We start from the raw sequence: 25,660 nt of genomic DNA, 5'->3' as shown, positions 1-25,660 counted from the left end.
CATCAACAGGATACCAAGAATAAAACAACCGTCGTATGCAGGTACCAACCATGCGGAGCAATATTTGAATCCAAGAAGTTCACACCCAGCCTTTCCTAACCTATAGCTGACTCTGCAAATCACAGGCCAGCAGCTAATTTCTGTATGTTTTACTCCTGACAGTAGAGCTGACCCTACATTACCAAAGCAGCAACTTCAAACGGCTGGGTCACCGCTTCCCTTCCAGCCAGGATAAACAGTTTACCAGCAGCATCCGACTGAAGTTAACGAAGCGACACACTACTTCATTCAATCTGCAGCGGTACAGCGAGAAGGGCCATTCCAGGGGGTGGGCAGGGACAACCTGACAGAACTGCCTGCACTGAGGTGAGCCCTCCTTTCCTAAGCAGGGAAAAACGAAGAAGAAAAAAAAATTCACAGCTTGGACTTCAGTTTCTGAAAGCCCAGGAAGGCCTTTAAACATGATGCTTCAGTGATCTCTGTCCCAAAGCTCTCCCATTGGAGGGACCCCGTGACTCCCAAGGCATGCAAAGCCCAGGCACACACACCTGGGGCATTTGGTAAGAACAACGTCCACCTTTTGCTCTTGCAGATCTGAAGGGTCACAGATAGGTAGGATGAAATAAATACCTCAACGATTCCTAAGTATCCCTGCAACCTCCAGAGCTACCTGGGAGACAGTTTACTATCTGCCTTCCTGGAAGCTAGTCGCAACAGATTGTCTAAGAGATTCATTGCACCAAGAGCAAAAAAAAAAGCCTGGCAGCGGCCTCCTCTGTCACCACACTGCTGGCTCCGAGCACCTTTTAAAAGGCTCCCAGGACAACATCCCTCATCCCCTGCAAATCTCCACTCCTACCAAGAGGCTCCTGCAGGCCGACAGCACGTATGGATGCAAACTTGCCTACACACCCAAGTGTGGGATTACAGCTGCTGATCCCTGCCTTTCCTTATTTCCCCCAACCTTCCTGAAGTATGTGTGAAGCCCTCCTACTCCGCAAGCAACACGAATGGGTATTACTACGCAGACCAAACTCTCCCTGCTCATCTCACACTCCTTACGCCTCAATGGCATTCAGCCTCTTGGAGAACTCATCCTGGAAATAACCAGCACAAAAAGTCACTGCTGAAACTCAGGGCGAGGCTTCAAGGGTGTTTCTTGGTGTCCAAGGTGGTTCTCTCACTCCGCTCCAGCCCATAAAAGGTTGTTGGCTCCAGAACACAAGGTGCTGCCGTTCCCACCTGCTTTTCCCTTTAGAGGCGGAAAGAGGGAGGCTGTTTGTTGGTCTCTGGCACCCTCTGCTGACAAACCACCACGACCTGTCCCATCCCTGCAAGCCCATCCACTGCCCAAGGCATGCACAGAAGTTTCAGACTTGAAGGGCCATGCCCCGCTAACATAATCCACATCCCCTTTTCTAGATGAACATTTCATAATGTAAAATTTCTCTTATTTATTTGGTCAGGTATTTCCATAAAATTATACTAATCACAGATGTCCCTTCTTCCCCTTCGTTTGCTCCAGCAACCGAGCACTCCGTGTAAAGGAAGGCGCCCTACACTCCTATCTTTGGTGTTACCTAAACCCCCTTGTATTTCTCACCCTTTCCACCCACCAGTGACCCCCAGCACCTTGCACACAGCATCTATCCTCTCCCTTCTTTCTGAAAAGGCAGGTACCAGGGAGGTTACCTAAACTCCAACAGTAATTTGGAGAATGAAAAGGGCAATAAACCAAAGCACAATGTTCCTGCTCAGGTATCAGCAGGGATTATCAGAGTCTATTACCCCTGGAAGGGAACCGTCTGAACCCTTCCAGTCCCTCGCTTCTGATCCACAGTTCCCTCAACAATCCCCACCCCACACTTGGCACACACCATCTGCAGCATCACGACCCTTCCATGTCCCTGAACTGGGCAGGAGGACCAGGGGGCAGAGGAGGAGCCTGGAGGATGGGGCTGTGCCTGGCTGGGGGCTCTGTGCCACCCGCCTCCACCAGAGCAACCTGACACCGATGAAGGAAAGGGGAGACATCGTCTCACACACTTTTGTGACGTACCCCAGCACCAATCCTGCAACGTGTCTAATGCGTGGTGCCGCACACAAAGGCACGCGGATACACTGAGGTGTTTGAACGTGACCAGCGACACCCAAACCCTCTGCACTCGGCAGGCACCAGAAGCGAAGGGGTTTGCTAAACTGAATCGCTAACATGACACATCCTGACCCTGCTGTGTTGTTCTTCAAGATTCCTGTGGAACAACGAGCACCAAGAAGGGAGAATATTCTGTGTAAAGGCAACAGTGAAACAGAAACCTAATCTTCAGAGAAGTGTTAACTTTAGAGATTGATTTTCAGCCTTGTTACTGTCTGCATTTTTCTGCTTCTTGTTTTTCCCTTATTCATGTGAAGGAAAGGCTAGAAGAACAAGCCCTGCATGACAGTTAGCACACTCACAAGCAAGGTCTGCAAGGTGCAACTGTACCGGCAGCCAGAGCGGATGCCATAGAAGAAGAGACGAGTGCTCATAGTGGGGGACTCTCTGTTAAAAGGCACTGAGGCACCCATCTGCCGACCTGACGGGGTCACAAGAGGTTTGCTCCCTTCCAGGAGCTGAGATCTGAGACGTCGCTGAGAGGGTGCCACAGCTCGTCAAGAGCACAGATTACTATCTGCTGCCACTCTTCCACGTGGGCACAAATGATGTTATAAGCCAGAGCCTGGGCAGAACCACGGAAGACTATAAAGCCCTGGGAGAGCAAGTGAAAAATAGTGGTGCCCAAGTCATCTTCTCCTCCATTTTACCAGCTGGAGAAAAAGGGGCAGCCAACAACAGACGAGCAGGGCAAATCAACTCTTGGCTACGCGGCTGGTGCCGTCACGAGGGTTTTGGCTTTTATGACAATGGGACTTTCCCCAGCAGCCACAGCCTGAGGGAGGGATGGAATCCCCGGGTCTAGAAGGGGCAAGGGGCTCTGGCAGCAGGCTGGCCAGCTTGGTGAGGCGGGCTTTAAACTGAAGGACTCGGGAGGTGGGGGACATACTGGCAACGCTAACGCCGTCACATCCGACGGGGAATAAGCCAGGCCAACCAGAGCAGTGACGGAGGTGCTTTACCTGCCTCATGAGAAGACAATCAGAAGACCAACCACCTCGAGGGTGTGCGTGGCTATCGTGGGTCTTTGTGCACGCCTCCAGGGAAACCCGCGTGCTCAGTTACCGCTCTGAAACGCCCGTACACCAACGCAGGCAGTGTGGGGAACAAACAGGAGGAACTAGAGGTCTGTGTGCGGTCGCAGGGCCGTGATTGCATTGCGGTCACAGAGACACGGCGGGACAGCTCGCGTGGCTGGAATGCCGTCGTGGAGGGCTACAGGCTTTTGAGGAAAGGCGGGCCAGCAAGGCGAGGTGGGGGAGTTGCTCTTTATGTGGGGGAGCAGCTAGAACCTATCGAGCTCTGCCGAGGGGTGGAGGAAGGACGAGTCGAGAGCTTATGGGTAAAAATTAAGGGGCAGGAAATATGGGTGACATTGTTGTGGGCGTTTGCTCCAGCCCACCGGATCAGGAGGAGGAAGGCAACGAGGCCTCCTACAGACAGCTGGAAGTAGCCTCACAATCGCAGGCCCTGGTTCTCATGGGGGACTTCGACCACCCTGGTATTTGCTGGAAAAGCAACATGGCGAGGTGCGCACAATCCAGGAGGTTCCTGCAGAGCATCAGGGGTAACTTTTTGATGCAGATGTTGGAGGAGCCAAGGCGAGATGTGCTGCTCAACCTTATACTAACGAACAAGGAAGGGCTGGTTGAGGATGTGAGGGTTGGGGGAGGCCTTGGCTGCAGTGACCATGACATGGCTGAGCTCAGGATGGTAGAAGCAGGGCAACAAGTAGGATTACAACCCTGGACTTCAGGAGAGCTAAACTTGGCCTCTCCAGAGACCTGATTGGAGGAATCCCATGGGCTAGGGCTCTAGAAGGTTGGGGGGATCCAAGAGAGCTGGTCAGTATTCCAGTACCACTTCCTCCAAGCTCAAGATTGGTGCATCCCCATGAGGAAGAAGTCAAGCAAAGGAGCCAGGAGACCTGCATGGATGAGCAAAGAGCTTCTAGAGAAACTCAAATGGAAGAGGGAGGTTCACAGTATGTGGAAAAAGGGACTGGCCTCTTGGGAGGAATGTAGGAATGTTGTCAGGGTGTGCAGTGATGCAACGAGGAAGGCCAAGACCCACTTGAAACTAAATCTGGCAAGGGATGTCAAGGAGAACAAGAAGGACTTCTTCAAATACATCAGTAGTAAAAGACTGGGGAAATTGTGGGCCCACTGCTGAATGAGGTGGGGGGACCTGGTGACGCAGGATGCAGAGGAGGCAGAGTTACCGAATGCCTGCTTTGCTTCAGTCTTTACTGCTAAGGCTGGCCCTGAGGCATCTCAGCCACCAGAGGGGAGAGAGAAAATCTAGAAAAAGGAAGACTTCCCCTTGGTTGAGGAGGACTGGGTTAGAGATCATTTAGGCAAACTGGATCCTCGCAAATCCATGGGCCCCGATGGGATGCACCCGTGAGTGCTGAGGGAGCTGGCGGATGTTCTTGCTGAGCCACTCTCCAACATCTTTGAAAGGTCATGGAGGACAGGAGAGGTGCCCAAGGACTGGAGGGTGGCCAATGTCACTCCAGTCTTCACAAAGGGCAAGAAGGAGAACCCAGGAAACTATAGGCCAGTCAGCCTCAACTCCATTCCTGGAAAGGTGATGGAAGAGTTCATGCTGGAGGTTATCTCCAAGCGCGTAGAAGAAAAGAAGTTGTCAGAAGTAGTCAGCATGGATTCCCCAATGGGAGACCATGGTTGGCCAACCTGATAGCCTTCTATGATGGTGTGACTGGCTGGGTAGATGAAGGGAGAGCAGTGGATGTTGTCTACCTCAACTTCAGCAAGGCTTTTGATGCTGTCTCCCATCACATCCTCATAGGTAAGCTTAGGAAGCGTGGGTTAGATGAGTGGACAATGAGATGGATTGAGAACAGCAGAGCTCAGAGGGTCATGACTGATGGCACAGAGTCTGGTTGGAGGCCCATGACTAGCGATATTCCCAGGGGTCTGTCCAGTCCTGTTCAACATATACATCAAGGACCTGGATGAAGATACAGAGCGCACCCTCAGCAAGTTCGCTGACGATACCGGGCTGGGAGGAGCGGCTGGTGCACCAGAAGGCTGTGCTGCGAGACCTGGACAGGCTGGAGAGCTGGGCCCAGGGGAACCTCAGGGAATTCAGCAAGAGCCAGTGCAAGGCCCTGCCCCTGGGGAGGAACAGCCCCCCGCACCAGCACAGGCTGGGGGGGACCCGCTGGAGAGCGGCTCTGCTGAGAGGCCCTGGGGGTGCTGGGGGGCAGCGAGGTGACCCTGAGCCAGCACCAGGCCCTTGGGGCCAAGGGGGCCAGCGGTGTCCTGGGGTGCATGGAAAGGAGTGTGGGCAGCAGGGCGAGGGAGGTTCTCCTCCCCCTCTGCTCTGCCCCAGTGAGGCCACATCTGGGGTGCTGCGTCCAGTTCTGGGCCCCCCAGTTCAAGAAGGGCAGGGAGCTGCTTGAGCAAGCCCAGCACAGAGCTGCCAAGGGGATCAGGGGCTGGAGCATCTCCCTTGGGAGGAAAGGCTGAGAGACCTGGGTCTGTCCAGCCTGGAGAAGAGAAGGCTGAGGGGGGATCTCATCAGTGCTTGTCCATATCTAAAGGGCGGGTGTCAGGAGGATGGGGCTGGACTCTTTTCAGCGGTGCCCAACGCCAGGCCAAGGGGCCACGGGCACAAGCTGGAACATGGGAAGTTCCCCCTGAACATGAGGACAAACCCCTTCCCTGTGCGGGTGCCAGAGCAGGGGCACAGGCTGCCCAGAGAGGCTGTGGGGTCCCTTCCCTGGAGACATTCACCCCCCGCCTGGACGCGGCCCTGTGCCCCTGCTCTGGGGGTGCCTGCTCACGCAGGGGTGGGACGGGGTGAGCTCCAGAGGGCCCTTCCAGCCCCCGCCATGCTGGGATTCTGTGATACGCTGAGTAAACCAAAAGACAGCTTGCAGGCTGAATAGACACATACACCAGTACTTTCTAAAAGTTATTTCAAACCCATACAGGTTGTACTTAACCTACCAAGGATCTCCACTTCAGGAGAAATAATCCCAAAGGATCACTCCACCTCCAAACCAGCGCCTTAAAAAAACTAAGGAAGCTTTGGAAATATGCAGTGCAGGATTTCAACCAGAATCAAAGTGCAAAAAAATCTTCTTAGCAAACAGAAAAACAGGTCAGGGTGAACACATTTATAAATTTAATTCCAATTTGTTGGCCACTACTGAAAGCTGCTATAATATAAAAAAAAAATTTTGAAAAACACTAAAAAGCCAGGGGACTAAATAATGAAGACAATTGTAATAGTAACATGTAAATCCTTCTTACTAGGAGATACTGTGTAGTTTCTTTAAACACTGACAATTCAGTATCTCTAGAGCTCTCTCTCAAATTAAAAATAAGCTTACTTTGCTTTCTTTTTTCCAGCCCTAGAATAGCCTTGTGTTAACAATGTAAGCACACCACCACCGGTGTGACCTCACTAATTCCCAAAACAGAGCCAGGGCTGTTTCATTTTGACTTCTTCAGGCACTTTGCCTGCTTCCCAGCATTTTGATTTCAAGTTTAGGCACCACTGTTAAGCAATGAACCCAGCATTATTAACATCTGTTCAGCGCGCTGTGACAGAGAGTGTTTGAACGTTTTCTCCTGGATTGCTGAGGAGGCTTTATCATCTTGCCTAAACTTCTTCATCTTCTTTTTTTAAAACACATTAACCATCCTCCAGCGTCTGACACTTACGAAAGGCTTTGACAGACATGCTCTGGCAAACGTAGCTGTGGCAGCTGAAGACACTGCTCTCGCCAGCTGTTTGTCCTACCTTGCTCTGCCAGGAGACAGCACAGCTGGCTGGAAGCCTGCACGCCCAGTGCCTCAGCTCTCAACTTTGGCATGTTAATGTGAACAGTGGGTGAAAGTATTTGTGCAAAACTGCTGGGGTCTGGGCTAGAGAAACTGAGATACGAGGACGCATTCCTTCTGCAGCACTAATAAACAGTGGGGGACAGTCATCTCCTAAATTATTGCAGCTGTTTGGCCAACAGGCATGAGTCAGAGCACTAACACACACAGATCATCAATGCATGCAGGAACATGGTCTGAACTCTTACCTCCTGCTGAATACTTCACTTTGGGGGTTGCTCCTAAGGGATCACTAAGACAGACTCTTCAGCCACATTGACACAGCAAAGTTTTGGAAGTGCAATTATGTTGGTAAAAGTGCAGTAAAAACAATCACTTCCTGACTGACAGATGCTCAAGCAAACTCCCAGACAAAACAGATACAATTTTAAGAATCGTGGCATTTACAGGAGGAGGGGGGGAGGGACGAAAGTTTGTCTTTGACAAAACCACTTTTTTTCTTTTAAAAGAAGAGTTGAAGCTTTCCTTCTCCTGAGGGCTTTGCTTGAATAGCTCATAGCTCTAGCTATAGACACAACACTAAACACATAAACCTTTACAGGATGGATGAGTAATTTCAGCAATCCAGTAAATTTTCTCCATCTTGATCTGCTTCCCTTGCTAATCTCCCTTTCTATTCACTCAAAGGAGCTTAAACTCTTCTGTGTTGATTTCTCCTTGATTACTTTCACTCCAGACCACATCTAAATGGTACCAGAATCAAAGCAGAATAATCCAAGGATTTCCTCTCAAATCAACATTTCCTCCGTTATCCCTGTTGTTAGCAAATCCCTCAGATCCCAACTGTCTGCAGCTCCTCATCTTCCACCCTCGCCTGGAGTTACTAACAGGCTGCCCACACCCGGAGCAGAGCCGGCAGCTCTGCAGCTTGCACAGGTTTCAGGCAACACTGAAGATTATGGTCAAGCCCCTTTTACATCTCCCAAAGGCATTGCTATTATGCCTTGTCAACATTTTCAGAATTCAGGAGTCCCAGAAGCTATCGGCCTTTTAATATCCAGGTTATCTTATCAGGCTTGACCTAGATTTCCTTCACAGTTTTTTTTCCTCACCTCAGATCTGATACTCCTTGTCAACAACAAGAAGCTACCCATTTTAGTAAGTTTTGCCTCTTACTTCTGTTTGTCTTTTACCCACATCATTACCTGTGGGTCCTCCTATCTCCTTCAGGGAATATCCTCAGTTAACTGCAGCAACAGAAGGCAGCAAGGAGGGAGCTGGATGACAGGGAGGATGCAGAGGCCAGAGCTGCGGCAATCAGAGATCAACTGCCAGCGCCTGGTAATGACTGAAAAGCTGGAGGAGACAGTGGCTTTTCTGTGGCTGAAGATCCTGACTACTACTTGAAACATAAATTAAGGGATGACCAATTACCGTCTTGAGACTTTGACCACATCTCTTTATAACACAAGATCAAATCTTCGAATGCACAGGGCCTTGTTTGCCTACTCTCTGAGACCTGTGTCCTGAACAATTTCACCTGTTGGCACCTAAGGGACCGACACCCCCATATCAATACTTCAGGGTGAGGGTTCTCACGGCTTCTTTCTGAACGAGTTTCACTTTCAGTGTCATCACCAGATGACATCCAGGTCAATGAAGGCTGCTCATTCAAGTCAATTAAGGCTTTGTCAAGCTTTTAGAGCATGAAGCCAATAGCTCCACCATGTTCTCCTTGTAGGCTTCCTCATGCTTGTACCCACAGCACGAGAAATAACATCCTCCTGGATTGCAGGGACAACATCAAATCCCACAAAGTCAGAACAAAGTTGAGTTACGTTATTCACCACACACACTGTGCGCTGAATTTTGATCTCTTCCCAAGCCATATCAGTGTTATCTACATGATGCCTGATAATAAATTACTTTCAAAACTCCTTTGGGGAGAGCTCTTCCTCACCCTTTATCTCCCAAACAAGCTTAGAGAAGGTCTTCTTCAGAAAGCAGGCTTTGAATGCAGTGATTAGCAATCAGTGGGATTCACAAGGACATCTTTGGTGGCATAAACAGCTTGCGCATGGGACATGGGTTTGTTATCAAGTTTGTGGGAGATGATATTGTCCAAAACAAGGAGAGTTTTGAGGTCCATGTTCTGTTCTCACAGAACTCCTGGAAGGCTGGCACCAAGAAACCACTCCTGAAACTCCTCTGTAGTAAGCCTGGTTTTTCCGGATGACCGGAAGATGGGTCTTCAATAACCATCTCATTGCCCTTTGGATCTTATCATGATAAACTAGCAAGGGCTTTACTTTCCAGTCTCCTCCTGCAACACCATCCAACAAATGGGTCAGACTGTCTCAGGGAACAGAGTACCCAAGTTCAAAGGCTCAGATTAATTTTCAGAAGTGTTTTGAGCAGCACTATGCACAGTCACTGTGAAACTGTCTGCTCAGATCATGAGATCTCAATAGTTACAGGAGTCTCTATCACTATCATTAGAAGAAGTTAAGAAAAATGTTGTATTAGCCAGCTTTTGGGCTGTTACGCATCCATAAACAATATTATTAACCTGAAAGGCATGTGTTTTTCTCAGTATGATTTATTAGTTGCACTTATAGTTGCAATAATCATGGTCTAATTTTTCAGAAAGTACTACAGGTTATGCATGGTTTTAACCACCTTTTGAAAGACCTTTAATGATGAATCGACCCATAAAATAATACAAATATTAGAACCAACATATTATTCTCCCTTAGGCATGGGCAGGAATATCTGATTTATGTCTGCCAAATGATTTGGCATCTGAACAACTGGCAACAAATTCAAAGTGAAACAGCAAAGCTGTGGGCAACCGCTAGAAAGATTGGGATTCTTTGCCTTTTCATTTCAACATGAAATGCCACATCTACTCTGGGATGTTATAATCTAATTCACTTGTTCACAGGGCAGCAAGTAAGCTACATCAAGATAGTGTGCTTCTGCACTGCTTTGCCACAATGCCATAAAGTACCTCTCTTATTAAGCATTATGTATGCACAGGTCCACACTTGATCAAAGTAACCACTGGAGAGAGACCTCACCCTGGAGTGCTCTCCCGCAAAGCTCTCCACTGCAAGTCTGCAGATGCCTACCAGAAATTGCAGGGTCTGAAAAGCAATCTAAAAGGGAACCAGGACTTCTTTGGTATCGCTAGGTCAGCCAGTACCACCACCACACTGCTGGCAGGCATTGTGGGGGCGATGCTGTGGGATACCTGCTTATGGTGATCAGTAAAAAGGTGAGGATGCTGCATGCTCTGACCAAAATCAGCAGAACTGATGCATGTCTCAGCTGCAGAGAGATCAGCTCTTCAAATTTCTTCTTAAACCCCACAGAGGCTTCATGCTGTATGGGACCAGCATTGCACAATGCCCAAAGGATGCACAGTAACAGCAGCGTTGGGTGCGTCGACTGGCAGTCACCGCAGAAGGGTGCTCTGTTGCATCTGCTCGCCTCTCCATTGCACCTCTTTCCATGGCCACACACTTTCTTGGAAATCTTTAAAACTGTCTTAAAAGTTGGTAAGAATGGTCCTAAATATCATCCCTTCCCACACTTCTGTGCGTTAATGGCCCTCCACACTGGGAAGCTAGGCAGTGATATTCTTTAAGTATTTATCCTGGCCTTATTTTTCCTGCTTGCTGTCTTAAGAAAGGTGCTCAGTAGTCAGCATGCATTAGCTCAGAGAAAAGTCCCCTCACTCCCTTTGTCAGTGAAAGACATCTCAGCCTCCCTGCAGACACTAACCTTTGCCAGGCCAGGTTTTACAGAAAATAAATGAGGGCAGATATACATAACCCTGCTGGTGCCACCACCAGAGCCACAGGTCTGCAGCAGCAATGCTTGAAACCAAATCGAGACAACCCAGGCACTGAAATGGCTCGCTCCAGCTTTGAGTGCTGCTGTTACAGTGCTATGGGAAGCACACGAGTATTTATTTACTGCTCACGTTCATTACCTGAGCCGCAGAGCAATGTCTCTTTTGTCTAGTTTCCAAGCAATAGGTGAAGTGCAGAGCAATGTAGAAAGCCATAAGCACAGCTCTCCCTGCAGGGTGTTTCAGTGAGGCGAGACAAGAGAAAGCAGGAAAGGGTCTTGCTAAACAAGAAAGGTGCTAGCTGACAAGATAGGCAGGACTGCTCTTCGTAGCTGTCCCATGTGTTCCGCATCTTGTTTGAGGTACCTTTGGATTCAGTGATGAACCAACTGCGTCCCTTGCGGAAATGCAGCCCAGTTTCTTAGGGCTGTGTGTAACTGTGGGCTGTTGCAGTCCCTCTTCAGGAACTTCTACCAGGCTAATGATGGAAATAAGGTGCAGGGAAGTTGATATTTAAGCTCATTATCAGAAAGGAAATTTCTCACAGCCTGATGGTGGGTAAGGAAAACATTATTTGGTTAAAAACCAAGAAACTCTACAACAGAATAGGGCACTGCTGCAACAGGCAGAAGCAGAGGGACTGCTCAAGGTGTAGCACTTCAAAACACATCCCTGTGAATCTCAAAGAAAAGACAACCTCCTGAGAAGTGGGATTTTCCAGCCCCAGTGAAGATGTCATTCTGCAAACTGAGGAACCACTAACTTTGTTCACATATAGGGCCGGATGGGCACAATGCACTTGAGGAAGAACGACAACATTCCCCCTCCACGCAGGTAAGCCTGATCGCACAAACGCTCCTCACCGTGTCGCTCAGCTTCTCCAGATCACTGTGCCCCATAGCTTCTCCAAAGCCTTCTGGGACACAAAAAAGGAAATCTGAGGTGACATGCTGAAAATGGAGAACTGCAACCTCCTAAAAATGATTAATCACTTCAAATGCTGAAACAATAACCTTTGTCAAAGCTGTGGGTGGGTTGGCACAGCTCCTGCTGAAGAGGAACACCATCTTCACTGGTGTGAAAGCATGGAGCGGCATCCTGTGCTGATGGGATACTCGACCTGAATTTCTTTCAAGGTACCTTCACCACCTCCTTTAGCCTCAGAGTTTGTGAGTTTGTGGAAAACAGGCAGACAGAAGCAGCCCGGGCCAACAACGTCCTGAACCAGAGACACCGTGCGGGTGCAGCAGGAGGAGGAAAGCCGTTCATTGGCGGTAACTGAGGGCCGCTCGCTATTTACTGGGAGGAAGAACATCTTTTAGATGTTCTGTGCATCCCTCTAGGAAGCTACAACGGACATTTAGCAAGTGAGGCACTATGGGGACTCCACAAACTTCCGTGAGACCTGCAAGCAGCAGGCGTCAGCTGTAAACGCTTCGCTGTCCTGCGACTCCCGCGCGTCACACAGCGCCAAGCCCCGCGCTGGTGCATAAAGGAGAATTAGCAGAAAGAGGCCCCGAGATGCACAGTGTCTGTGTCCAGATAAGATCTTTGAAGCACCGGGCTGCAGCTATGTTCCTACATTTTAATTAATCTTAAGAAAGGCAATAACGTTTCATTTTCTTGATGGTTGGGGCAAACCCGCAGCCCAGCCATTTTAAGAAAGGAACACTAAGAAAATAAACACCAGTATCTGAGACCAAGGCATTTCTGACCTATGCTTTAAATCAGCATTCGCAGCTTTATCACCATTTCCCTACCGCCTGGGATGCTGAATGCATTGTCTTCCCCTGCCCGGATGAGGAAGGACGCTGACGCATGGCACAGCCTACCCACTTTGTCTCACTCAGCAAACAAAGAGGAAGCTTGCAAAGGCGAGATCAATAACTGGAAGACACAGGGGCAGTTTGTCCCCAACCCTCGACAGTCAATCCTGATGCATGATCCCCCTGTGAATTAAAAATGCTTGATACATACTGCCTCTAGCCATGATTAAACCTCTAATGACACACACTCTCTGATAGATTAGAAGTATTTGTTCTGTGGTCACAAAACACTACAAAGAATGAAAAGCCTCCAAGAAAAAAAACAAACAAACAAAAAAACAGGAGGCTTGAAACTTAAAAACAACACTAGACACTAAGAAATAAGTGGCTTCTAAGTGTTGGCTTAAGAGTGCAATACAGTAACAGAACAATTTTAGGTAGTTGCCATAAAAAACCTTGTATCTGCTACAACACTATTTCTTATTACATAGAATGCAATTATTTGTCAGTATCAGTTTACAAAGGCAGATGCCAATTTAAAAGCAAGCAAGCCACTGCGAGCGCAGCAGGATGTTAAATGTGTATTATTGAATGGCTAAGCTGGACCACTTTAAAAAGGACTGACTATTGATTTTATTTCTATATACTCCTTGGTTTGGAGATGATATACAGACTAGAATCTATGCTAACACCAGCATTTCAATATACTGCTTGAATTCACTCTCTATACATTATTTCTGTATTTCAAATTGGATTTTATGATCTCAAATTCAGAAGCAAGGCGAAGGCAGTGTAGTACCGCACCTATGGCCAGTGCAACATGCCTTCTGAATGCCACTCTTCACACTAACTTACCTATGCATAATTGATAATCTCTTTACTCAGATTCTCATCCAGGTCCAGTTCAGAGTCTGTGGGAGGGAATTTAACGTGGCAACACTTGTCACAGATTAAGAATAAGAAAAAGGAGCGAGGGAAAAGCTATAAAGGTACAAGGACTGAGGATACCAGAATACATACATTAAAAAATCTGCCTTTCCAAGTATAACTTACATTGCCTCGCTCTTCCTGAATGCTCAGAACTAGTTCACAGGCAGTTAAATTATATTGTTGTTTCTCAGATAACAGAAACTCAATTAAAAATGCTCAAAGTAACCAGCTCTGAGACTTGGAACAGAGCTCTGGAGACCTCCGGCGCTCCTCAGGAAAAAGGAGAAGCACTGTACTAGCACGGAGGACGTGCCTGCTGTACTAAAAGGCAGATGCCTTCAGAGCACTCTATGTTTAGTCATCTCTTTATCAAACCCTTAACTAATTAAACAATCCTCTTGTCAAAGAGGACAGTCATTGTCTGTGTGACCGATGCCCTGTAAACATAATGGGATAATCTGCCTTTCTCCTTTTTTTCTCCCTCAATTCTTCCAAACAGCTGGGGGATGCGCTGCCTGCTCTCCAGGAAGCCTCCGCTCATCTGTCATTCTTCGCTGCTCGCAGCGCTGCGCTGCTGCACGCAGCATCAGAAGCCAAGCTTAAGACAATAACGCCGCAGAGAGACCAACAATCAATCTGATACCATGCCATTAAAGAGTCCCCAGGCCTCCAAAGGGCTGAGCGAACAATTAGGAGGGAAAAAGAAGCGATTCCTGGATAGAATTGACAATTAAGACTATATTGATCTACAAACAAGATCTTTAGCAAAAGATGCTCAAATGAAAGCATTTCCAGTACCCTCTTTTGACTTCAGTACCAGGGAAGAAAGAGCTTGCAAAGGATATAGCTTTGATCAGATGGCATCAGGCTTGCTCTTACATCTGCACAGTCACAGCAGCAAAGCTGTTAGTCAACCATTAAAGACTCAAAGTCACACTTTCAAAGATGATCTCCAGCCCCAGGTACCCAAGGCAACAGCTCACCTCAGAGTAACTTGGTGTGCGGACATGCCATGATCAACAGAAATTAGAGAGGGCAACTGTTTTCTCATGTGAAACAAGGGCAATGTAGGTTGCAGAACCCAAAGGTTTGCTGGTACGTCCCCACGCGGTACACAGGGGCCCTTCTGGACGCCGGGAGCGTCTCCCCCTCAGCAGGCTTTGGCAAAAGGACTCCGGTCACCCCCGTCAAGCTGAGCTGCACAGCTCTGTTACCCCATAGACATAATCATCACAAAAGCCATTACCTGTCACAGCTCTTCTCCATGAAATTTTCTGTTTTCCTACTTACACCACCAGCAGCAATCTAGACTTATGTTCTATAGGAAATTCAGACTACCCAGTAAACCACACAGATTTTGCAGAACAGTTGTTCCCTGGAGAGAAGCGGCGGCCAGGCTGGGCGGGCAGTCCTTGCTCCCGTCCCAGGTGTCACTCCCCGAGCCCTGCGGACACAGGCTAGGACAGTCTGCCGCTCTCCTCCAGGGTGCTGCGGGGGCAATGGCCACGCGTGACTTCACTGACTGTAACCGGTGATAACCACGGTTCATTTGATATCAGGAGATTTGTACATATCTGCTGGTTTGACTAAGGAGGGAATGCAGTATTTCTGTACAAAAGGTGAGGAGGAGGAGGAAGGGGGCAGTGGGAAGGGAAGGCTGAATAATACCCAAATATGAAAACTCTTCAGTACCCATCAAAAGAAAGCTCAAGGCCCTCTGCAGATTAATCCATCATCAGTTGTATCATCGGAAATACCAGATTAGCAAAATCTTCACTAACCACCCGGGCAGTACCTGACAGTACTATTTCACACAGAGAACAGCAGAAGACAAAGGGCTTAGCTCAAGCAGGACAACTCTTTTCTTCTCCTGAGTAACTCCACTCCATCACAGCCCAGCTTTGAGGAGAAACCCCCTCCCCTGCTCCCCCACAAAGTACTCAAAGGCCCATTTCAGGCCGTGATTCAATCACTACCTAGAGCCGTACTCCCACCTAAGATGGAGAGTGAAACAACCTCAGTCCATCATAATCCACGGAGGCTAATAAAGCCGGAGTGTGAGACACTCAAGCGGTGTACACACCCTCCCGAGGAACCCATGGAGGTATTCAGGTGTCCATCCACTTGACTTCACTCAGCCCCACCTTGAACAAGTTGTCAGTTGGGTTTAAGCTCCTCCAAAGGAGACACAACAGCGATGTGTCCTGTGCTCAGCGCAGAACAAAACCCAGGATACAGCATGTACAATACAAAGTCTGTTTCTTTTTGCACCTCATCTAGACCACGGCAGGGAAAAAAATGTAAGACTGCTCTATTTTTAACCTACCACCATGAGAGACTCCACAGAGCCATGCTCAGATCTGAACAAGTTCCTCATCTCAATCCAAGTTAAACTCAGCAAGTGTAAAAAGACACCCCAAATGGAATATATCAAAGCCAAAATGATGCTGGCCTAGCAAAACTGCAAAAATTTCCATACCTGTAACAAAACAACTAGCAATATCAGCCTTAAGGCTCTTTTTCCACACTTTCTCCCCTTTTTGTTTTTTCCTTTCCTGGTGCTCCCTCCCCACCTCACCATTGCAGCCAAGTTTTAAACAATATACATGAAAATACCAGCTTTCAGTCTGTTCCTGGAGTTGCCAAGTTAATGAAGCCACATGGCATCCCAGGGCACTCTGGAGGGGAGGGTTCAAAATGCTTGTTAGTGCAGCCTGCACTGCTCTAAAAAATGTAAAGCGTTTCAAACTGGTGAGCATTTCCCTTTCTTTCTCCCCTGCTCTCCAAGTACAAGAGCATTCAGATTTCCAAATACATATTATGGAAAGAATGAAGCACTTCTGGAAAAAGTGAAAGGCCGGTTTGCCTTTCTAAATTCAAAGATTTATAAATCAATGCAAATCTTTTTCAAAAAAAGCAGAACACTTCTGCAGGTTATACCACAGCAATCAAACAGTGTTGTAGAAACAAGTACCTGTTTTTCCTGACCTACATTTTCAGGTTGGCAGGAAATCAAAGTTCATGTCAAATTACAGCAGATTTTGAACAGACTTGCATGTGCCCTCCCATCTCAGCTAGTAAATCTGTTTGGGCCCAGCAAGTTCATTTTTTGTATGAAAGAAGGTACTTCTTTTTAAAACGACACATACTCCGTATAACATAAATGCATGCAGGTAGTCTTTTTGTTGTAATACTAAAGGGGGAATCGATTTTCCACAGATTTTGGTTCAGCTGGAGACATTTTCCTCTCCTTGAACTACTATATACATTATCTACTGTATTTATAATAAAAGCCATGTGGTTAAGCAGACACAAGCGCAAGAAGCAAACAAGTCTAGTTTTGTCCTAAAGGCCTCCATGTGAAAAGGCTGCCTGGGTAACAGCAGCCTGCGTGGGTCTTATGTCCATATAAACAAACAGCAACCAACAAACAGGCATTTTCTCAGCTAAGAACAAGACAAGTACTTGCAGACAAGACCTACAGGCAAGTAGGGCACAGTTAGAGCATCAGTCAAAGGAGAGCACTTTCATCTGCTTCACTCTGTACCCCATCACAACGCCATCAGCTTGCTCCTAGACTCTTTTGTGCGTGTGTGTGGGGGGGGGGGTTGCGTTTTACCTGTTTGAGAATGCAGCCCATTCCTGGGCTCGGGATTTCGGGAGGGGTCTCGCCCATGCCAGGTGATGGAGAAGGCCAACGTGGGCTGCAAAGGCAGGAGGGCAGTTCTGCAGGGCGGCTGGGCAGCGCAGCCCTGCCAGACCCAGGCGGGGCCCCGGAGCTGTGCCCCCCCGCAGAAGGGCTTCTTGGGACCCGAGCTGGTTTGTGGGTGCAAGCAGTGCTGCACCCAGGCCCTGAGCTCCCCGAACCCGGAGCAGGGAGGAGCAGAGCAGGGCCAGTGGGCTGGCAGGGGGTCACCTCACATCTGGCACAGCGACAGCCTGGCCGGACTCTTCCACTCCCAGGAAGGCTGTCCAGAGACACTCAGACTCGAAATGGAAGCAGTGTAAGATCGAACAGGGTTTATGGTCCTGGCTCCCCATGGTGTGATGACAGCTGCACTGTTTCCAGACCTCAGCCGGCACAGGTTAATAATGGCATCAAAGCAAGGCGCGCTCTGAATCTACGACATTAATAATAGTGATTTGACTGTATCACCTACCTTCCTCCCTGTTATTGGCTCCCTATGCTGCCTCACCCTCAGTACTGTACTCACAGTACATGAGATTGCACCCCGCTCTTCTCCTTTGGGATTCGCACTCCTGTAACAGAAAAGACCATTGATCTGAGAAGAAACAGACACTGAGAGCTGCAGTGGTGGGTCAGGACGAAGAAGAGCTTATATTCATGAGGACTCAACGAGAGATCACAACACTACAGTCAGCTTCAGAAAAAAAACAATCTTTCTATTACAGTGAGAGATTTTTTTCCCCCAAGACTACTAAAGCTACTATGCAGAAAGAAGTGCACCTCCCCATCTTGACCTCTCCAAGTTTTATTAGCTGCTTAAGTCATGAACCATCACACTCTCTGCTTTTGCAACTATCTGGTTTAACATAAGCTTGCAAAGCCTGTGTGTGAAGGAAACACATTTTAAGTTTCCTTTATTTTCATGCCCATTTTCAGATCTCCGTAGTTTCACAATGTCCATATTTCACTAAAACAAAAATTGCTGCATTGCAAAACACATCCAAGACAAAAAGTTTCAATTAAGCCTCTTTTTTTAAAAAAACATGTTTTTCACAGTCATGGCAGAAATTCTTTAAAATGCATCTTCTTCAGGCCAAGTTAAAACTGCTCAAATAGGCTGCGCATGCAAACCCCCAAGAATACCTCGGTGAGCAGGCTTTCCACCTATTTACATCCATGTGAATCAGAAATTACTTTCAAACGCATATGTTAACAGATGTATTTTTCTCATGCTATCTATACTAACCAGACCAAGCCTAAAAACCTCACGGTACCCTGCTGAATTCCAATCACAGGGTGACATAAAGTATAAGGGGCCAGACATCCATTAGCGGGAATCTAAACAGCACTGTGTTTTGGGAACTGCTGTTTTCGCTTATGCTTTTTGATTTATACCTCATAACTGCAAAACTAATGAGATTCTAATGAAAAGTGGGACATTATTCATTTTCCCCCCAGGAGGTTCGGTTTATTTTCAACAAGCATGCTACTGATTAAAACAAGAGGTGAAGGTTTTAAGAAGCTGGAACATAAACCTGTTCCCAAATGTGCACAGTCTAAAATGATACACTGGTTTCTGTAGTTTACAGTTTCACTGCTTTCTCTAAATTGTTTTGTTCAAAAATACATATTTTTTTTTTTACTGGTCACTACTACATAAACAATAAACATCTCATTTCTATATCAAGTAATTGCACTGAAATCTTTACTAAAGAAAAAAAAGTCAAGCCTCTGGTTATTTTGTTTCTTCCCTGACCCAAACAAATCACTCAGAGACCCTGCATGGATGTAAAACATAAAACTGTTTGCAACTGTATTTTTTAAAGACTAACTGGCACTTAACATTGAGAAAATAAGTATAAAGTAAGGTGCACAGATCATTAAAAATTTTTATCTATACAGTTCTCCTCACTGCAAAAACTGGAAGTCCAACCTCATATATTAGATGGTTTTAAAAGTATACCCACTAAATATCAGCATTAAGTGACTTTGAAAATAATTTTATTAATAATACACAGGTCTGTAGCACAATGTTGAAGCTTCAAATCTACAAAGCTTTCCAGAATAATCGTTACTCAACCATATACTTAACATTTCCTGATCTCAAGTGTATCTTCCGATGACAAGTGATGTTCCTCAGGGGTCCGTACCAGGACTGGTACTATTTAATATCTTCATCAGTGACACAGACAGTGGGATCGAGGGCACCCTCAGCAAGTTTGCAGGTGACACCAAGCTGAGCAGTGCAGTTGACACACCAGAAGGATGGGATGTCATCCAGAGAGACCTGGACAAGCTGGAGAGGTGGGCCTGTGAGAGCCTCATGAGGTTCAACAAGGCCAAGTGCAAGGTCCTGCACCTGGGTCGGGGCAACCCCCAATACCAACACAGGCTGGGGGATGGAGGGGTTGGGAGCAGCCCTGCAGAGAAGGCCTTGGGGTGATGGTGGATGAAAAGCTGGACATGAGCCAACAATGTGCTCTTGCAGCCCACAAATCCAACCGTCCCCTGGGCTGCATCCCCGGCAGCATGGCCAGCAGGGCGAGGGAGGGGGTTCTGCCCCTCTGCTCCGACCCCCCTGCAGCACCACGTCCAGCTCTGGGCTCCTCAGTGCAAGAAGGACATGGAACTGTTGGAGCGGGTCCAGAGGAGACCACAAAAATGACCTGAGGGCCGGAGCCCCTCTGCTACGAGGCCAGGCTGGGAGAGTTGGGGTTGTTCAGCAGGGAGAAGAGAAGGCTGCGGGGAGACCTTATTGCGGCCTTTCAGTGCTTAAAGGGGGACTGTGGGAAAGATGGGGGCAACCTCATAAGCAAGGCCTGTTGTGACAGGACAAGGGGTAATGGATTTAAACTAAAGGAGAGTAGATTTAGACTGGATATAAGGAAGAAATTTTTTACACTGATGGTGGTGAAACACTGGCCCAGGTTGCCCAGAGAGGTGGTTGATGCCCCATCCCTGGAAACATCCCAGGTCAGGCTGGACGGGGCTCTGAGCAACCTGATCTAGTTGAAGATGTCCCTGCTCACTGCAGGGGGTTGGACTAGACGGCCTCTAAAGGTCCACTCCAACCCAAACCATTCTGTGATTCTATCTCATATAATGTGTATGTAACCAAGAGTGTTTTTCATTGCTGCCTTTCATATTCAGTACAGTTCAGATAGTGCAGTGCTCCTAAAACATACTGTTACCTCTTGAAAGACTCTGATCTGAAACTCAATCCCTCAACACAGTAGGGTCACTGAGAAATGAAACACTAAACCAGAGCTTTTAAATAGGCATTTAAATTAGGAAATTAGTTCTATAAACATAAAGCATTTGAGCTGTCCATTTGTTATGGATAACACAGTAGGACCGCCAATTACTAAAGCCATGGATTCCAAATTGGCAGCGTTCGCTTTCCAACGTTACATCAAAACCCTGACTCCACCATGCAGGAATTTAACTCCTCAAGACACAAAACAGAAATGCACCAACTACAAATTCCAGAGCGACAATTTTAATACTTTATTGATTAAAGCACATTCAGTTGCCTCATGGCTACATTGCGCAATCCAAATGTAAAAGATTTTGATTGCAGAGGGCAGCTTTGATTGCAGAGTTTGCCCAGTCCCTTCCCTCCAACTTCTTCCTTCTTTTCCCACATGCTAAAAGTTGGGTACTAAGAGCATCTCTGCATCCTTCAAGCATTTCACCCCAGTAAACAGGACCACCTGCAGGTTTTAGGGGAGCACACAATTCAATCCGCTAAATCGAAAATACCATTTTCTTTTTGGAGGCAATAAACAATTCAATAAGTGATCCTGCAGCATTGAGCTGAAGATGAATGTCCCACAAAGAAAGGACAAGAAAGATAAGTTGTTCCACCCAACTGAACAAACATTTCCTCAGTCACACCCTCTTCACATAAAAGCAGGAATCTTTCTAAACTCACACTGAACAATTCTAGTGGAAGGTCACAAACAATAACAATGGATAATTAAAACAAAAATCAGGCTTTGTAAGACAAAAATTGAGAGTCAATTCTCATCAGTTTTTTTCAACAGCCCAAGCCTCAGTAAGAACATGTTTTGGGCAGAACAGAATTTGAACTTGAAAGATTACAACAAGCTGCTACTCATAAAAAAAGAAAAAAAAGTCTCCCCCCTTTTGGTACTGTGGGATTCACTATCGAGCAAGGGGAATTTGTGGGACAGGAGGAAGATAGAGTATAACAGTCTTGCTGAAGAGGTAATATGCTAAAGTATTTGGGAATTATACGTATTCTTATGGTGCTAAGCAGTTATCCATCCCCAAATCCAACAAATCAAAACAATAAATACAAATGAGGAAATCACAGGTTTTGCAAGAGCTAACACAGTTTTTGCAACAGTTTTAAGAGGCTTAAACAAACCACCCTATTGGGTTTTCTTTTCTAAAAGTACATTTTTCCTGTAAAAATACTTTGCATTCTTAGCTGTTGCATTTACACAGGTTTTTACATCATGTAAAGCAGCTGCAGCCTGCTGTGAATCCAGCACACCTGCAGTAAGCTGGCACAAGGAGATCATGCAAGTTTAAAACCAACCAAACTAAACGCATTGCCAAAGATTCTGAAAACATGCAATTCTCTTCAAAGCTTACCTCTGTGGGGTTTGGGGTTTTTTGGTCTTATAAAAATATTTCATTTAAAACAATGGAGGAACATGACATAAAATACAGTGTAATAAATACCAACTTTATCCGTGGCACGGTAATTACAGGGCTGTGTTAACTGTAAGTCTAAAGGCAGTATCAGAAGTGAGACAGAAGCATTCCAAACAACTTTTAACCCACGAGTGAGACAACCAGCACCAATGCTCAGCATCTTCCTATCTCAGAAACCAGTACTGGATTCTCCTGGGAGAGCTCAGCTCCCACAGAAACTCAGGACTAAAACATCCTGATTTAAAGCCTCCCCTTTGGTTAAACTGATCCTTAGACAAAGAGAGCTGCTCCAAACCTCTTCCACCTCCCAGGCAAGGGGGAACCTCCAGGCTGAACACATCTATAGCTTGGCTAACACCTGCCTTACAGCTCATCCCACCGGCAGCGCACCACCAGCTCTGCCCTGCTCTGCATGCTGAGCTTTCAGTGCTTCAGGATACAGGAATGGGAGTGGTGCTGGGACCACCATTAGGATAAAAAAAAAACAACAAACTAGGATAATTTATCCTGAAAATACAGCCGATATGCTCATTTGGAGTTTTCTGTGAGGAACAAAATCAGATTAACAACTACAATTGTGCAAAACACCTCCTTCCCCAGCATCACCACCTTCAAACTAGAGGGTGATGCACCAAAACACACCCAATACTGAGACTAGAAGCCATGAGGAGAGAAGGCCAGTGTACCAGGCAGCATCTTCTCTACTTTTCAGATGGGAAACTGAAATACAGTGGGAGACAAGACGTTTCCACCACGAGGCACACACCTTGAGATCTCAGGAACTTGGGGCCTGACAACACAAGCGGTACTGTTATAGCTATCTTGCTCTAGGTTTTTCATCAAGTATCTTTTATTAAACTATCCCAACCAGGATGGTGGGAAAAATTATGACAGATAATTAATTATGAAAGGCAGAGAAGCACATCGTGGGTAATACAGCAGAAGGAATGATTTTGTGGCATTTAAACCTCCTCCTCCATCCACTGATCACATTCCACAGGTTATAAACCACCTACCTGGCTCCTTCCTCCCAAAAGGGGATTCCCTCATCACAGCTCTCCTTCACCAATCCCACTCCCCCAGCGCTACCCTTACTCTTCTCGATTTCACAAGTCCCATTGCCTTTTTCTTTCAGAGATAATTTAACTGAAACTCTGAACAATTGCTCTGAGTGTGCTCAGCTTCAAGACAGCTGCCTCTGTATGAGACCTCTATTGAGGAAATAAGAATAGAAGTCAGGTTTTTGCAGGAATGCAATGTTTCCTTTTCTCCTGCAATACACTGCTTGGTTCCCTCTACACCCTCCGGTTACGGCAACCAGCGAGGCAGAGCTTTGACAGACAAGAGCTTTCTTAACTACACACTCCAGAGCACATCCATCTTCAACACTGTGAAAAGCAACAGTTCTTTGGAAAAAAAACTTGGTATGTGGTCATGTAATTAAAGACTGTCATAATTCACACCCACATTGTGGTAGGTTGGTGTTGTGCAGGCATCCTTAACTCTGGCATTTCCTCACTCTAGGCTACTTGCATTTGAAATCTAAGTAATGTTTTTAACATACTGCGCCATAAATTAATTGCTCAGAAGAAGTAATGTCTTTAAAAATTAATTCTTCAGAATGAAAACCCAGCTAGATCCCTTGCTACAATTACGCCGCAACCCCTGGCTCCTCATTCACACTCCAGTCCTGAGACAGAAACGCATCTGTGAACAAGCTTGAGCGCATAAGCACACTCACTGTGCTTAAAATTAAGCACGATAAAGCACTACGCTCTTTAACAAATCAAAGCTACAGACAAAATGCATGGGGCTGAGATCAAAGAGAAGAAACTGTAAAGTAAATGGATTCAGAAAGGACTTAGGCTGACAAGCCAGGCATTCACACCATTAGAGGTCCGAACACAGCCTTTTTCTTTCTCATTCTTACACCAGACAAATGAAGAATAATATTGACGCCATTAGCAATAACTGGGAGATAACGGCATTGTTTTCCCTGCCGATGATGCATGCCCCCGTGCGTGGGTGTATGATGGGTTAGTCGCTATGGAGCCGGATCAAAAGCCGTTGTTAAGGGAACAAGCAGGAAAGGTAGAACAATGGCTGAGATAAGAAGCATCTCAACAAATATGCAACCAGACTTCTGGGTTTATAGCTGCAAGAAGGCAAGAGTTTGGCCCCCACCCTAGTGACGCGGTCGCTTTGCCAAGGCTGAGCAGCAGGAGATCAAAGGAAATGCTGAAACCCTGGAGGACCCCAGCCCGGAGGAGGGGGAGGAGGGCTGGCGGGGCGGCTGGAGACCGCCCAGGGCGCGAGCGCAGCAGGCCAGGATGGGGCCACACGCCGAGGGACTGGGCTGCGAGCAAGGACAGCAGTTCTCCTGCCAGAACCCAGGGTCAGTGGGGCCGAGCAGCTTTCCCAAAACAGAAAGGGAACAAGGTGGAAATAAGAGCTCATGGATAGACTTTTTACAGCTGCCGCTTTGTGGGCTTTGCGGCAACCAGCACTGCCCACCGCTCCACGAAAGGCAAAACTTCAAGATATGGAAGGAGCTCATCAAAGCCTTCTTACAAAGCAAGATTTCTCAAAAGCAGCCAACTTCTCCGTCATAAGATCCCGTCTAGCGACCTTCACCCAAAAGCTCCTTCTTTCTAGGAATTAATGACAAATTGTTTGCCTGCCCCCGCTAACACAGAACTGCTCGATTCTCACACGGCTCTGTACAGAGGGTGCACTCAGCAGCGTATCATCTGCTCCTGCAATTCATAAGCTACAAATTGGAGAAACACACCAGGAGCTAAAATGAGTTTCCGAGAACAAAAACAGCTGGTAAAGAAACAAAAGCCAAATATTCTCCTGGCTGCTGGCTGCATTTTTTTTTAATTTGGCTTAAAACAAAATGAAAAAAATCTGCTTGGAACCCAAACAGTCTCTAGCTGAAAATGTGGTGTCTAGCCTGAAAAACAGAGGCTTCTGGACACAATGCCAAGCAGCACAGGATTCCCATGGACCTGGTGTTTCTCAGGCCCTTAATGTGGTTCAACTTAGGCAAGTGGGTTTAGGATTCCCAGTTTGAAATCTACAATGCACATCTGCAACTCATTCTAGTTTCTTATTTTATTTCTTGCTCCTCCAACCAACTCCAAATCATTTTACGAGTTCTTGCAATCCGGTACTAATCAGTTACTCATGCTGCAGGAGTCCCCGCTTCCTAAGAAGGGCTCCCTTTGCACAAGAAGCCAAGCTGTGCATTTTGTCAGCTGTATTTCGCCAGAAACAACAGTAACTACCTGATAAAATAAGAATGCTTGGCAATGTTCAACACACGATTACAAGTCACAGAAAACTCCTATCCTAATATACCTCACTAACCATTCTCTACACCTCTCCTATCAGACTCACCGCATTAAATCGCAGGTGACTCCCCTACTAACAGGACTAATGTAATTTCCCACTTTTGAGAAGGGACTTAACCAAGTGGCTTCAAGCAAAACTTAGGAGAATTTTTCACCCAGCTGTAAGGAAGAAACTCCCCTATGAGAAACACTACTGGGTTAAAACCTTTAATGGAAGTGTGCCAAAAATTAGACTGTCAGTATTTGCTCTCGGCCCACCAGCTCTGTTAGATGAAATGCTGACAAGACATAGCAAGCAAGGGCAGTTATTCTCGGAAGCGATTGTGACTCAGTACGAAGCGCTAACGCACAATACAGATCATGTCTTTAACCCATTGCTCTTCTTGTTTAAAATACAGGTTGTCCA

At 46.8% G+C, this 25,660-nt stretch overlaps 1 protein-coding gene across 18 annotated transcripts in view; it reads right to left on the bottom strand.

Moving 5' to 3' along the window:
* EXD3 (exonuclease 3'-5' domain containing 3) overlaps window positions 1-25,660 on the bottom strand; it is a 300,891-nt gene that overhangs the window by 235,307 nt on the left and 39,924 nt on the right. For 14 of the 18 annotated variants that reach the window (XM_064468665.1, XM_064468676.1, XM_064468677.1 and 11 more), the window contains exon 3: window positions 17,685-17,784. The exons of the other annotated variants lie outside the window; for them this stretch is intronic. The gene's annotated coding sequence lies outside the window, so the exon portion shown is untranslated. The remainder of the gene's footprint in view (window positions 1-17,684; window positions 17,785-25,660) is intronic. 18 annotated transcript variants of the gene reach the window in all.

The sequence above is a fragment of the Phalacrocorax carbo genome, chromosome 18 (assembly GCF_963921805.1).
Source record: "Phalacrocorax carbo chromosome 18, bPhaCar2.1, whole genome shotgun sequence".
NCBI lineage: Eukaryota > Metazoa > Chordata > Aves > Suliformes > Phalacrocoracidae > Phalacrocorax > Phalacrocorax carbo.
This window is presented reverse-complemented; position numbering and strand designations above follow the sequence as displayed.